At 49.4% G+C, this 15,606-nt stretch overlaps 1 pseudogene across 1 annotated transcript; it reads right to left on the bottom strand.

Moving 5' to 3' along the window:
• Positions 1-453: 453 nt before the first annotated feature.
• On the bottom strand, positions 454-14,545 carry LOC149363541 (uncharacterized; annotated as a pseudogene). The gene is made up of 7 exons (XR_016288218.1): positions 13,825-14,545; positions 13,048-13,230; positions 12,183-12,328; positions 6,363-6,454; positions 5,586-5,677; positions 1,442-1,551; positions 454-711 (listed from the first exon to the last, which is right to left on the bottom strand). The product of XR_016288218.1 is annotated as an uncharacterized LOC149363541 (transcript).
• Positions 14,546-15,606: the final 1,061 nt, after the last annotated feature.

Raw genomic sequence — 15,606 nt, 5'->3', positions numbered from 1 at the left:
CAGCCTTTAAGCCAAGCTAGATGCTTAGTTTCCAATGTTGCTCGAGCTTCAAGTTACATCCGCAGAGGTAGTTACCTGCTACAGCATTCACCATACGTAGAAACTTGCGGTTCTTTCGGTGCTACCGGGGCGATATATTAAAGTGCGACACAGCAAGATTGTGAGACTGCAGGACAGACTTTATTGCACAGTGCCCTCAAACGAGTTATACAAGAGGAAAACAAAGCCGGAAATGTGCTCATGGCGCACAGCTTTAGGCGGCAACCTCTTCCAATGGCGGGGTAGCTCAGGTGCGAAACGCCATAGTGCGCTTTCTTCGCCAAAGATATCTGGCGTAGGTGTCGCTCTCCCGGCAGCCATAGCCTGCATCCATAGGCTCCCAGTCGTGGCAATGCAGATCAGCCGGCTATCTCGAAATAGATTCCCACCCTTAAGGGATCGGTGTGCGCTCGGCTAGCAGTAGTGAGCTATGCCTGGCCTCTCAGGGTTGGAAGCTGCGGACTGTGCCTGCCATCGAAAGAAGGGAGCCCGACGCAGCGCGAGGCGCGCCTGCCGGCGTCTATCCGCGGTTCTCGCGTCGCCCGGTGACTTCCGCGTCACGCACAGGCAGCTTGTTCCAGGCGCGGCCGATCAGGTCGTACCTGGCCGCCAGGTGGGGGAAGCGCCTGAACACCTGGTCCACAACGAACAACTTCAGCAGGATGCCCGTCACTGAAAACGCAGCGCGCGCACAAAGGGTTAACACAAAGCAAACCTCAAGGGCCGTCGGCCCTAAATGCCAGCGCGACCTCCTGCTGCGTTTGAAAGTATTGCCGAAATGCTTACTCAGTGTGGCATAATATGTAAGGTAACTGCACTTCTTGCTTCGATATCTGACATCCAGAGCCCCTGGGCAACAATCGGCATCAGCAGTCTAGGCTATTGCGACTGTAGTTAATAAAGTATGACGCATAAATCTGCTGTAAAAAGCCTTCATTTTCTTTTCTTGTTTTGCGGTATACTACCATAAAAATGTTTTTTCGATGGGCAAGAGTCGCAACTGTCCAGACAACGTCCGGGTGCTCTCGTAAATAAGCTAACAAATATCTGTAGTCCATGTTGTCTGAATAATACGCATCGAAGAAGACTGTCGATAAGATCTGCTAGTGTAATGGATAAATAAACTCGCAATGCACTTACCACTGCGTAAGGAGAGATTCAGTGGCGTCACATTTCAAAGCTGTATACAGTGGTAATTTCCTGTCTGGTAGCTGTGTGTTTGCCTCACGTCACTATGCGGTCACTCGTGATGCCACTGTGTTCGTACCACACAGCGCAGCTGCCCGCAGTCACGCATGTCACGCATCACGTCATTGTACGCGGAAACAGGAAACGTGGCTTTAATACTGGTCACTATGAAACAAATGAGGCAAGGTACAAAAAAGAACGATCGTGCACGCACCTGCGACCTGCACAGCGGCTTCCTGTCCCTGCCAGAAGGCGAACACCGTCAGTTCCATGAGCGCCAGCATGAAGAAGAACGTGGTGCTGACGTTCTTCCAAGAGAAAAGGCTGCGCAAAGCACACAGGGAGGTAAGAAAGTGCGCTGAACACAGAAAAAAAGAGCGGTAGGAAACGGCGACCACGAAATGAATTCTTTTAGGACGCAATTGTACGCAGAGGCAAGGGAGAGGGGGTGCCACGAGCCGCTTCTTCAGACTCCGATGCCTAGCTGAGAAACCTACGATGTTTGCTCGTGTCTGACATGGTTGCTACTGTACGCTACAGTGAGGTGCAACTACAGAACGAAGTGGAATTTCTCTGCCAAAGGTCCCCTTCCAGTCAATGGCATTGGCGATTCTCATGAGCCTGCTAGCGCAAAAATGAAGGAAGTAGCAGATGAGAAGCGATAGTCCTTTCCCTTCATGACTAGAGATCGTCACGCTGTAGTCGGACACAGCTCAAGAACGCAGCGGCTTTTTCCCGTCAAACGACCCCTTCCAGCAAATGGCACTGGATGATTCTCCTGAGCCTGTAGTGCGACAATGCATGGAGTGGCAGATGAAAGGGGGTAGTCCGCTCTCTCCATAGCCGGGGATAGTCCCCCACCTGCATTGTCACGCCGCTCCCTGCATTGTCACGCTAGCAGGCTCATGAGAATCGGCACACGCCATTGATTGGAAGGGGGTCCTTTGAAGGGGAAAAGTCGCTTCGTTATTGAATTGTATCGGACTGTAGCTGTTTAGTGCGCGCGGCACTGAATACGGAGGGGCGGGCAAAGGAACCTTGCAGTTGGATCGTCGAAACCAAGTGGCTATTATGCGCAGCCAAGGCGGTGTTGAAGGCGGTCAGAAATTGGCGGTGATATTATGCGGCATCGACTAACTTACGTGACATGGTGTGTAATAATCTATTTTTTGCCTTACGCAACTGACGAAGAAAGGCGTGGCTACTGGAACAATCAACCTTGCAAACAAGTAAGACTATGCCTATGGTGTCAGCAATTGAACTATTCTCTTTATGGTGCGGGGGGGGGGGGGGGGGGGGGATCGTTTCCTTGTTAATCCCCTGCCATGCAGCCACTGAAGCAAGACAGAAATGCGAGGAAGTATAAAAAGAAATGAACGCATGTGCGCAAGGCACAAAGACATGTGAATTGCATTAAATTGTATACTGCATGCGGTCTAAAGAACAGATTGCTTTCGTCGTAGTACGAAATTGATCCGACGAATTTATTACAATGACACCTTAAGTGAAATAAATAATCTGTTTAGTTTTTAGCTTACCTTTCGGCCTTGTCAAAAATGGTCGAGATTTCCTCGAACGTTTTTGCAATGTGGAACATGAACAAAAATGTTAGGGTAAATGAGAAGGAAATGTTAGTGATTGACGCAAAACATACTGAATACACTGCTTATTCTTTTTGCTGCAAAGCCGTAATGCGATGAGGCAACACAGAAAGACAGGTGATTTGCCATGACCTGCACATAAGGCAATAACAGACAATGCGAGTGCTCATGGAGACACCTTCCAGCCATCTTCGATGTTAGGACCGAGACTGGCTCAGGAGCCTTCCTTGAAACATCTTTGGTCCATCGTTCCTGGTTTGCATCCTATTGTAGTAACACCCTGCCCATTCTTACTTTATGAATAGTAGTAGTAGTCGAAACATTTATTGAAAATTCAAAATAAAGACGAGGTCTTTTGCTGCTGGTGGTGACCTTATTTCAAGACTCCAATTGTCATGGCTTTCTCTCTTGCATGGGACACCAGGTTACGCTGAATCGTCAGGTCAGACTTTATGAAGAGGTTTCCTTTCCCCTTTTTTATCTCACGCCCACTCACTCATACACACTGAAAGAGCTGTGACAAATGAGAAAAAAGACAAACTCCTCACCGAAACTCGCATGTCGAGGTTCAAGACCTTGATGAGGTCATTCGCCGGCTTGAAGAAGCGCCCGGGAAAGGTACTCTTGCGTGACTGGACGGCGGTTGAAAAAGGAGAGCCAAGGCTATGATTGCATTGTTTGGACAGCTTGATTTTGTCATGTGGGCTCTTAGGAGCTGTGAATTACTTTGCGCAAAGCTGGTGCTGTACGCATGTGGGCTAGGATACAAAATTCTCCGTGGTGGCACACAGTGGAATGATGGAAACTCTAATGAACAGCACAGTGTTAGAAGTTATTGCGTGTGGGCATAACTCAATATGGAGCCGAGCAAATGATTGCTAGGAATGAAAGAAGGCATCAGTTGTTTTCATACCGCACAGGTAAGCGAAGTCAACGCACTAAATGCTAACCGCAGTGTGACAGGACCACATGATTAGAAAAGAGCGCAGGTCAACGACAGGGCAAAGAGACGCAAGGGCAGGATCCTGTCGGTTCTCTGCTGTCCATGCATATTTTTGCTCTATAGTCGGATGAAACTAAAGATCTCTGCAGCTTTTCCCCGTCAAAGAACCCCCTTCCATCAATGGCGTCGGCTGATTCTCATGCACCTGATGGTGTGACAACGCAGGGAGTGGTAGAAGAAAGGGGATGATCCCTTCCCTCTGTGATCGGGGATAGACTTCTCTCCATTGTGGCGCCGCTCCCTGGCGTTGTCACGCTAGCATGGACATCAGAATCGGCAGGCGCATTGGCTGGAAGGAGATCCTTTCACTGGGAAGAGCCACTGAGTTATTAAGCTGTGTATATCTTATTATTTGATGTATAAACAAACACAAGGGCGCAAGAGCACACGAAAGAAAGCTGCATCCATTTTTTCATGCAGTGAAGAGTGTTGATTGTATTGTTGTTTTACTAATTGAAGTATGTTAGGTCTGCTATGTTCATGCCCACTTTAGAATTGTGACAAGCGCACATTTATGTTGTCACTACGAATGCAGAGCTTTATAAGAACGAAAAGTATCCAGGAGGAAATTGTTCGCCAGATTAGCTCTTACCTCTGGGTTGAGTTTCTGTCTTAAGTCTATGAAATAGTGAAATAGTGCTTACTCCGGTGAAGAAGAAATCATAAAATTATGATTAATTTTGACCTGCGACTTTTTATTGCAGCAAGATCCGCTCAAACACCTTTCTCTTATAAAACGCTCAACAAATTAACGTGCTCCAGTGACAACTACCACAGCACCACTGAGTTGTCTTTCGCCTCCGAGCACAGAGGCAGAGCGCGAAATCTCTTGCGATACTTGACCGCAAGGGCGAGAAATGTCGGAGGAGAAACGCGAACACTCACCTTAGTCTGGTCAGAAACGACGGGGCTGCTAGAAGTAGAGACAAAGTAACAATGAAAAACAGCTCCACAAACCAGGTACAGAAGCTCACAAAAGTGAAGTCATTTTCTATGAAAGAGACAGACCTCGTAGGCAAAGCATAACGAGAAACGAGAGAGATTTAGAAAGAATGTTTTCAGTGCTCATTTCCGTTTATGCCTCGACGTTGATAATCTTTCGAGAATCTAATAGTTGCATTTTAACGTGTAGAAAAACAATACACAGCAGCGTCATACTTGTGTAACCACTTTGGTAGGTTTCAAATATTTTCGAAAAATTGCTAATGTACCGTATTCCTAATTTCTGCGCTACCTCCACTACTACAACCAGTAGCAATCATCAACATGATCATTCCAAATTGAACGCTTCCTAAAATATTAGTCTTTCCAGAGCGCAGTAGAGAAACGGAAGGACTGTGGCCTTTGTGGAAATGCACCTCACACGCGTGCAGTGTTACAAGGATCCGTCTATGAAGACTAAATCAACGCCTAGGAGAGTTTATCGGCTGACAACTCAGATCCTGACTGCAAGGATCTAAAAACGCTCAGCTATTGTTCACACACCTACGGGTTGTCCTGTACCCTTTGTACAGGTAGACGAAGTGCTTAAGAGTCCAAGACCACATTCGCAGTGCCTTGGAAGAAAAACGCGTAAATAATTGCTCTGCTCACTATCAATCGAGAGAAGCGAAAGTATAACTGCGCACCGGAACCATGGTCAAGACGTCATAGGTACGACACCAGAGGCCTGAACAAAATCGCTCAAGTGGTGAGCGTTGCGGGATGCGACTCCTCCGGCCAGTGTTTTCGTAACTGTTCACTGCGTCACTTACCCCCCGCCGAAGAGCTGTGCAATGAGGTATGCGACAGCCGGGGCGAGCAGCAGCTGCAGAAGGCATCCCGCCCAGGTCGCGAACAACAACACCTGCGAAAGGCGGAGAGATGAGGAAACATTCAAGTATCTCTGTGAGCGGAGTTTTAGCTGGCAGTGAAGAGAAAGCTACAGGGGAGGAGCGTTCGCGACTCTCACTCCGGCAAATAGTGCAACTGCAGCATGATGCGGACGTTTCCCCCTGCGCGGTTTTGTCGCACCATCTGGTGTAACAGATGCCACTATGGAAGCTTCTTCATGGACATAACTCTTTAAATGTGGAATTTAGCAGCTGTCCTACAAATGTGTTAAACAGCAAGTATGACCAATATACTGTGCTCTAAGAGATTTGATTTATTGGGTTTAACGTCCCAAAGCGACTCAGACTATGAGGGAGGCCGTTGAAGGGCTACGGAAATTTCGACCACCTGGGGTTCTTTAACGTGCACTCACATCGCACAGTACTCGGGCCTCTAAACTTTCGCCTCGATAAACTGTTTAACGCTATATTTCACTGCGCAGGAAAACAGTGAGTTTCGACTTCGTTGTTTTCGCTCAGTCGCCAGGATTTTCTGGGCTGTGTAGAGAACGAGCACAGCCCAGTGCCCAATATGGGGGCGCCCATCGACCTCCTTTTGAAAAGGTTTATAATGCAAGCAAGATGTTGCTACAGAGATTCTAAATGCGGACTTCGATTCGATAAGGAGGCGTGCGTAGCACACAGGGACAGTCCACTCACCGTGAGCAGCAGGGCAGTGCGCAAGGGGCTCTTCCAGCTGACCAGCTTGAGGTACTCGTGGTGCATGTCCTTGAGCCAATCGTCGAAGCGTTCTGTGGACACACACAGAGGCGGAGGGCGCACAGTTCAGAAGATGCCATGGTTAAAAAATTAAGGGGGGCACTTTGTTGTCCTAAAGTGCGGTGAGGCGAAAGCCTTAAGCACAGTGTTGCTGCTTGTGTCACTGATGTGTGGTTAAGATGTTAAGCTTGGCCTCTAAGAGCGGAACGCGACATCGTCTTGCAACGCTGCCAGGGAGTCCACAGAGCGCCATCGCCCGTTCGGCTCTAAGCCTTGCTCGACGGTTAATTTGTTTTTGAGGAAAGGTATCTGTCTCGCATATCTCGGTGGACACCTGAACCTCGCCGTAACGGGAAGGGAGGATGATGGGAGTGAACGAAGACACCATATTCACTATATAGACGCGCCTTTGTTCATTCCAAACAACCGAGCTGGCATGGCGGCTGTGTCTTCCGCCCTTGCCCTCACTAGTGCTCAGTATCGATTGGCTATTGATTGGCATATGCCCATATAAGGCGTGCATCCGAAACGCGGACACATTTGCTAACACATTTTGGTCACGAAAGTATGAGACATTAAAGGCCTTCACCTTAAAACTTTAGAACGCGCCTGTCAGTCGATAACGATATAGCATAAGCGCTTTGTCAGCGATGCAGAGTTACCAAAGCATCCACAGACAAAATCTTGCAAACTACCCCAAAAGTTCAGTACATGAAGAAATAAGAAAAAGAGAGAGAGAAAGACGAACGGAAAGGCAGGGAGGCTAACTAGGCGATGCCCAGTATACTACCCTACGCGTAGGAAGGGGCACGGAGGGAGAGATAGCAAGGGGAGAAAGGAAAGAGAGATCACTTCTCTATTGCGAGGAAGCTGTCTGGCTTGCCGGGGGTCACGGTCTGCCCCTGCGTGCTTTGCTGCTTTGTTTATATATATATAATTAGGCAATCAAGAGAAGGCTAAGCTTAATCGCTAAGCTTAATTGCTTAGCGAGGGCCTCGGTTCTGGCAGCCTTGCCGCCATAGGAAGCATAAGATGGTTCTCACACAGCTTCCACCCTCGTCGTTCGATGACGTTCCACGTCACACCAGCGGTAACTCAGGACGCACTACGTCCGCCGCTTATGAACCTGGGTGGCGCTAATGAACACTCTGAAGGTTAAGTCACTTGTAAACATAAATATCCCCGAAAGCAGACGATTTGACAGCCGCCGCCGTGGCTCGGTTGGTAGAGCACCGGACACGTAATTCGGAGGTCGTAGGTTCGGCTCCCACCGGCGGCATGTGGTTGTTTTTTCTTCTGCTTTTCTACTCAATTAGCTTTAAGCGACAACATATTCAGTAATATTCTAAATTGATCAACACCGCAAAATGTTGGCTTCTGTGGCTGTTGGATTCTCTCATACTTGTAACGAGCCCCTCATTCAAATATATATATATATATTGTAAAGAGGAAGACGCTTAGCAGACGGAGCAACAGAACCGATGCGCGGCGCGAGGCGAGAAGACGACGATCGGCAGCTGAAGCAGCAGAACGGACGCGCGGCAAAAGCACCAGCTGTTCCGGGACCGGACCTGCCCTTGCCCGCTCTAGCCGGCCTTAACAACCAGTCATCTCTTGCCAATAAAGGCCGCTACATCTTGGTGGAGGTGCGAGATTCCGTCCTGGAGCTACGCAACCGTACCATCACTACCCCCATGCCTGCCAACGCCAACCAGCCAGCCAGCTCCTTGCCGGCACCCGTTGCTTGCCATGGTGCGCTCCGCCAGCGCGACCCTGCCGTCTTCAGCGGTGCGGACGATCACGACGTGGAGGATTGGTTGTCCTCTTACGACAGGGTGAGCGCCCCCATAACTGTTGGGACGACACTATGAAACTCACCAACGTCATCTTCTACCTAACCGGCGTCGCCCACCTTTGGTTCCAAAACCACGAATCGGACTTCACACCTGGACCGAATTTAAAACCAGCTTCACCGACATCTTCGGCCGTCCGGCAGTACGCAAACTTCGCGCCGAGCAGCGTCTTCGCGTTCGCGCACAGCAGAGTGGTGAATCATACACCAGCTACATAGAAGATGTCGTCAATCTCTGCAAGCGCGTCAATGCGTCCATGGCGGAGGCCGAAAAAGTTAAACACGTCCTGAAAGGAATCGAAGACGACGCTTTCAATATGCTTGTGGGCAAAAACGTCACATCTGTCACCGATATATTCGACCACTGCCAAAGCTACGACGAGCTCCGCCGACAGCGCGTTTTCACTCGGCAGCCCTCTGCACAGACAGACGACACAGTAACTAGCCTGAGCATGACGACAGAGGACAGCTCGCTACTGCTCCAGATCAAGCAGTTTGTCCGTGAGGAGGTTGCGCGGCAGCTTTCGCTTCTTCCTACCGTTCCGAGTCCATCTAACCTAACTCCGACACTCCAGCACGTGATCCGGGAGCAAGTGTCCGAGGCCCTGCCGCCGGTTTCCTCCCAGTCTCCCGTCGCTGCGCCACTAACCTACGCCGAAGCAGTCAGGCGTCCCCGCCCAGACACATTCGTGTCGTACCAACATCCACCGCAGTCGACCCCATTTCGTCCTGCCCGGCCACCACCGCAACGTTTCCGCCAATGGCGCACACCAGACAACCTACCCATTTGTTATGCCTGCGGCATTCCTGGCCACGTGATGCGTCACTGCCGCCGCCAAGTTTCGTCCCCTGCTGCGGATACCGACCCTCGAGGTTACGCCTACGCCCCTCCCCAGCCTTTTCACCGCACTTCGCCTTCTGAGCCCACTGGTTCCTCCGATTACAGCCCCTCTATTCGCCGCCGTTCTCCATCTCCGCGTCGCTGCTCGGTTTCCCCGATGCGCCGTCGTCCCTCTTCCCCTTCGGAAAACTAGTGCTCGCAGTTCCGGAGGCAAGAACTGCGTGCTCGTCGCCAAGCTCAAGACCTCGACTTTCTCCGGCCAATCTGATCACCGTTTCTGTGGAGGGCACCGATGCTTTCGCGCTTGATGACACCGGTGCTGCTGTATCTGTACTCAGTGCAAAATTGTGCCGCCAGTTACGAAAAGTGATGACTCCGCTATCTGGTTTTATGCTTCGCGCCGCTAATTCGCAAATTATCGCGCCTTTGGGGGCCTGTACAGCTCGAGTTACTATTCAGGACGTTCTGTACGTTGTTGAATTCATCGTCTTCGCATCGCCGTCTCACGACGTCATCTTAGGCTGGGACTTTCTCTCGCGACATGAAGCTGTCATCGACTGCACTCGTTCCGAAGTCGCCCTTCTTCCATTCGGCGACGCATCGGTGAGCGCTTCCACTAACCCGTGCTCCAAGTTGACTGTGGCTGATGACGTCGTGATCTCGCCGTGCTCTGCTGTGCTCGCCTCTGTTCATTGCGACTCTGCATCCAACGGCCATGTCATCTTCATCCCGTCCGACTCCTTCGCTTCTCGTCACTGTCTACCCCTGCCATTCGCCGTCCTTACCGTCTCAGCCGGCTGGAGCGCCTTGCCCCTGTCAAATTCATTCCTGTGCCCCTCTAATCTTCTTCGCGGTGAATGCCTGGGACGTGTCCAGCCTTTCGCTTCCATCGTCGCCTGGGACCCTTATGAGGATGACCCCTGCCGCATGCAAGTGTCTTCACTTACTTCTTCCCCATCGTCTCCTGATCCCGCTCCCGAAGCAGTCTTTGAGCGCCCAATCGACGCGAACCTTTCGCCACCGCAGAATACCCAGCTTGAGGCCCTGCTAAATAAGTTTCGGTCATCGTTTGACTTCTCCAACCACCGTTTGGGTCGCACCTCAGCTGTTACCCATAGGATCGACACTGGCGCCCATACGCCGTTGCGCCAACGCCCATATCGCGTCTCGGCCAATGAACGCCAAGTTATCGACGCCCAGGTAAATGACATGCTACAGAGGGGCGTCATACAACCATCGCACAGTCCTTGGGCTTCCCCCGTCGTCCTTGTCACCAAAAAAGATGGCTCTATCCGCTTTTGCGTTGACTACCGGCGCCTGAACAAAATTACCCGTATATGCATTATTTCGCTCATCGGCAACGAAGCCCGGCGGCGTCCAGCAGCAAAACCTCAATGACGTCACCACGGTCTCGCACGACGTCAGCAGTAGACCATAAGACAGCGACTTTTAGTAGAGAGAAATGAGAAAAATAAACTTTCTTCCAAAGCTGCGGGGAATTGAAGCAAGGACTTTCAGAGTGCGAGGCGAGCACGCAACTCACATGCCAGAAACCCCCGGCGCCCAATCGTCAATGAAATTGAACCTAGTGTATGAGTTCCCTGAGGAGGTGTGTCATTAGAAAGAAAGGAATGTCTTAATTGAACCTCGCAGCTGAACTCAAGATGAGAACATGTTTTGGCATTCAAAGCACAGAAGTAGCCTTTAGCGTCCTCCGTGGAGGATGACGGAACGGCAGCGGCAGTCAGCGACTGACGTACCCTTAAAACTAATTATGCCAAAAGCTGTTCCCCACGTCTGTGCTTTTTTATTTTTTTTTATTTGTCCCGTTGCTCACGCGCCTCCTGCGTTAAACGGCTTCCCGCATTATTCCAATGAACGAAGCTCAAACACGTGAACTTCCATGGAGGGATGCGGGGAATGCCGGGAAGACGAAGTTTTCATATTAGGCTTAGGCATTGCTGGGCATGAAAGTGAATTCTACCTTAATAATATGCCTTCTCCCGGCAAAACTCAAAGAAATATTGCGACACTGACGATACCAGCCCAACACTTTTGTTAAATTTATTGAAGAAGTGAAAAGCGCACGAATATTATAATGTAATCTGCGCGCATGCAGATTAGCACATTGCGGCGCACCTGCAGATTTCTAGGCACAGTCTACGTTTTCAGCCTAATTCAAATCAAGCCAAATAAGAAACCTCGCCTTCCCGGCATTCCCGCTGTGGATGAAACTCGCATAGACGGTGGCGCCAACTTTTTGCCTCTAGGTGATATTCAAAAAGTCTATGCTTTGAGAGTGCTGCTCACGACGCTTGTTCTTTCCTTTCGTCCCAGTAAAAACTCGCCCTGTTCCTGTTATGCGTAGCATATTGCAATCACTCAGTTCAGCCCTTGGGCGCGGCCGGGAAGCCAATAAACCACGTAAAAAAAAACAAAGAAAGAAAAAAAGAAAGAAAACAAAAAGACGCCTGAGCATGGTGGCGGTTGCCACCGCACCGTTTCAAAGGGGGCGCTCCTATCCCTCCATCCATCCATCCATACGTCACAGAGGAAAAGCTGCTGAGAAAATGGAGCGCCGCCAAGCAATACCTCGCGCAAAACATTCATGGCTTAACCAAGCTAAGCCTGGGCATCATTTTTTTTTTTAAGATAAGTTCAGAGATAAAAAGGAAGAGGGAAGGCAGGGATGTTAACCAGAAGAGTGTTCTGGTTGGCTACCCTGCACAGGGGAAGAGGGATGAGGGGACTGAAAAGGGGAAAAAGAGAGGGGTGGAGGGGGACTGTCACAACTGGTCCCCCAAGCCAGTCGGTCTCAGGAAGCTGAACAAAGCCTTTTAGGCCTTTAAGACAATCGATTGCCACGGCCCCAGAACCTTATCTCGGTTAAAGGGCGAGGATGGGGGCGGTCCAAGGTTTCTTTCTGAAATGGCCACATACGGCCGTGTTCGTCCAGTAGCCGCAGTCACGCAGCTCGCTTCTGCCAGCAGTGTCGGAGTACGTTCTGTCTGACACTTACGAAATACGAGGGACGCATAGTAGAGCAGAAAGTCGATGTAATACGTACCATACTTGAACAGCGTGTCCCGGACACTGAAACGGAAAATGAAAGAGCGAGAGAAATACCGGGTCAGGCGAGAACATACGCTAACTGCCGTTATTAATAAACAACTAACGTGGCAAACTTGTATTCTCTTGCTTTGCCTGTGGTAGCTATTGATCCTTGTGGCGTGTTTGTGCTACTGTATTAGCATCAACAACCACGTCAATAACCTGCTTTGGCACATCTTGGCCTTATTGATCAGCGGGTGCAGTCATGCCCAGCAGTTCTGAATAAAAGTGACGAAAGACAACAGTCACCGAAACAAAGGAGCATAGGGGATGTATATTGTTTTAAATTTTCGTAGTTTTTATCAATGGGAGGTTAATTAAAGCAGCAGAAAAAAACAACAACCCCATCGAGAAAAGCAAAAGATTTTGCTACACATCGGAGAAATGGACTCTTACCTTATATATTCCTATCCCGGTATCTTACAGTGCTCTTATAATCTCGTATCTTTGAGAAACACGCCGTGAACAAAGATTTCGAATTAACATCGATCATGTTACCAATAAGTACGTACTTTTCCGTGCGGGGGTGTGCGCAGGTCGCATCTCGTTCCCAACCACTTTCTTGTGATTATCCCTTCTTTTCTCTTTGCATTTTATCTTCCTCTTTTCTGCTGGGACACCTTCCCGGCGTCTACACGTTACGAAGCGGCTGAGAATTGGTAAGCAAACGATCAACAAAAAGAAAAATTGCCAACCCGGACACCTCCAGGGCGAATAGCACAAACAACCACGCCCAGCTATGCAGAATTATCGGCGGCTAGCGTGACGGTGACATGGAGATGTGCCTCAAGAGGTGTCGTTTGAAGAAGAAGATAACTCACTATCTATAGGAGAACAGAGGGTCAGTCTCGACCACGCGCCTCTCCTCAAGCAAGCTGCGGGTCTGCGACTCCCTGGGATTCCAGAGCGGCCATTGGCCGGTGGGTTCAGGTGTCATCCCTTCATCGGCAAAGGTGGGGCCGATGAGCTGTGCGCACATCGGCGGCTGCTGCGATGATCGTCGCCTGCGAACACCGTTCACGTGAAGGAGGTGCGTCAAACGTCGTTCGGAAATCACTGCGAGGGTCTCTGCAACTTAATCACAGGACGTACTCTTACTTGCGCTCCTAAAAAAGCAAAATTTGTGTTCCATCATGCAGCTTCGATACCTTCAATTGGCCATCGCAATGTGTTCTTTTATTTGCAGCAAGCAGCGGGGGGAGGGGGGGGGGGGGACATTAAAAATTCAGCGAAAGGGCGTAGACAATTATTGGATGTATCTGCGTGCGAAAATCAAAGCGGTTGATTTTAAGCAAGTGAAATGGAAATGAACATTATAGATGTGAGAATGAAAAGAACCAAGTGTACGCGAGATCTGATGGGCCCCAAACTGAGGGTCCTGCATTCCGCGCCTGCACAGTTGCCTTGAATTCAACTGTTGGAAGAGCCATAACAGATAGTCACAGTGCCCAGGACGAAGTGTTAACATTACCCAGAAAGTAATAATGACTACAACGACTTTGTCGACACGCACCACCCGACCGTGAGCATTCCCACGTCCCCTTCAAGCTTGTTATCGCTATCGCTGTAGATGCACAAGTTTATCAATAGCGTCGTACTTTGCCAGAAAGACCTCTCGCATACAGGTCGCCCACGCAGCCACGGAGCGCCGTACACGCTGGGTCGGCTCTGGGTTCTCAGGGCATTCAACACCGACGACCTGTTCCTCGGAGCAGTCTGCAGAGGGTGAGGGATCGTCCGGACTCTCGCCAGAGACATTGGGCGCCTCTAACGCAGCGTCTGGCGTAGAGGCTTCTTCGGTGTCCGCAGTCTGTTTGAGTTGCTCCCCAGTCTGCATTTGTTTCTCCTGGGCCTGCTTGAGGTTCTTCCCGGTCTGGTCCAGTTGCTTCTTAGTCTGCTTGAGTTGCGCCTTAGTTTGCTTGCGTTGCTGCACAGAGTGCTTGAGTTGTTCCTTAGTCTGTGCGGCTCGCTTCTCAGTCTGCATGAGCTGCTCCCCAGTCTGCGCGAGTTGCTCCTCGGTCTGCTTGCGTTGCTCTTCGGCCTTCTTGAGTTGCTGCTGAACAGAGAATACATAGTGAGTGGTGAGAATGTCGCACAAATTGCAGTAGTCGTAACTTTCACGGGCTGTAAGAGGCGCCAGTAAAAATTCAACCAGGCTGCTCGAAGGATGGTCAGAAAGCCATGCTAACCATGTGCAGTATTGCGCTGCTCGATGCCGCATTAATATGAATGTCATGTACTCGCCCTGTTGTGTGCTGTGGCGTGAGAACATCCACGATAACATTTGTCAATGCATATAAGATGCCCTTCGTTTTAGGGAAAAACTTGAATGTAGCCGATGTTTGCATGCGGAAAAGACTTCATCAAAAATTGGATTGAACGTACCTTCTACCCGAAAATTCACTTTCCAGTGTCCCGCATTTCGTTAGTGTGCAACGCTGAATACACAACACACAAGTTAGCTGATGTCTTGCACTTATTCACGGGTGGACTTCACAGATGAAGGAGTGTAGACATCTAAATTGGGTGGCTTCAGCGTTTTGATTCTCTATGCTGAAACCAGCCTTCCTCAAGAGCCGTAATGACAACGAATTTTTATGCCTCACGTGACCTATACCACACTTCGACCTCACAGCCATCGTTAAATTGTTGAAACCGAAAAAGCAAAACAGTATAATAATGTATAATAATTCTTTCCGCATCATTACAAAGAAGAAAACACGTGCCCAAATGTTAGGTGACTATGCTCCTTTAACTGCTCGTTATAATAATATTTCATTTAATTTCTAGTGCGAAAACACTATGTACTATGTTACCATCAGATTAGTTAAAGCTGATTTAAACACAGAATGGTCACATACTTCGACGACCGAGAGTGAAGCCTGACCTTAAGAATGATCTTGTCCCATGCAGAGATAAAATAAATAAGTATTGCCGCGAATGGGTGTAAAACCCGTGACGGCGTGGACAGCTGAGCTTCATTGGCCACCACACGATAGTGCTACGCTGTCGCCGCAGTCGATCACGCCTCGACTTCATCCACTTTCATCTGCGGCGCGAACATATGAGATCAACTTAACCTCAGCCTAATATCGCCGCCAGACGTGCCGACGAACCAGCAATGCAAAACCATGAGCCAAACAGGCTAAACACATGCGTGTTTAGCCTGTTTAGCATCCGTGTAGCCAACCAGGCTAAATTTGTGTTTTTATTTATTTAATGTTGAATTTTTTACAAATTTCATTTCTTTGCATACTTTTTATTTGGCACTGTGCAAAGGTAGACTTGCAAATGCACATAAAGATTGAAATACGCAGCTTGATAAGATGTGTACACAAGGAGTGATCGATATCATAAAAAAAGCTAATGTGTTTCAAGTC

Source organism: Amblyomma mixtum, chromosome 2, assembly GCF_055824585.1.
Source record: "Amblyomma mixtum isolate Tamu chromosome 2, ASM5582458v1, whole genome shotgun sequence".
Lineage (NCBI taxonomy): Eukaryota > Metazoa > Arthropoda > Arachnida > Ixodida > Ixodidae > Amblyomma > Amblyomma mixtum.
This window is presented reverse-complemented; position numbering and strand designations above follow the sequence as displayed.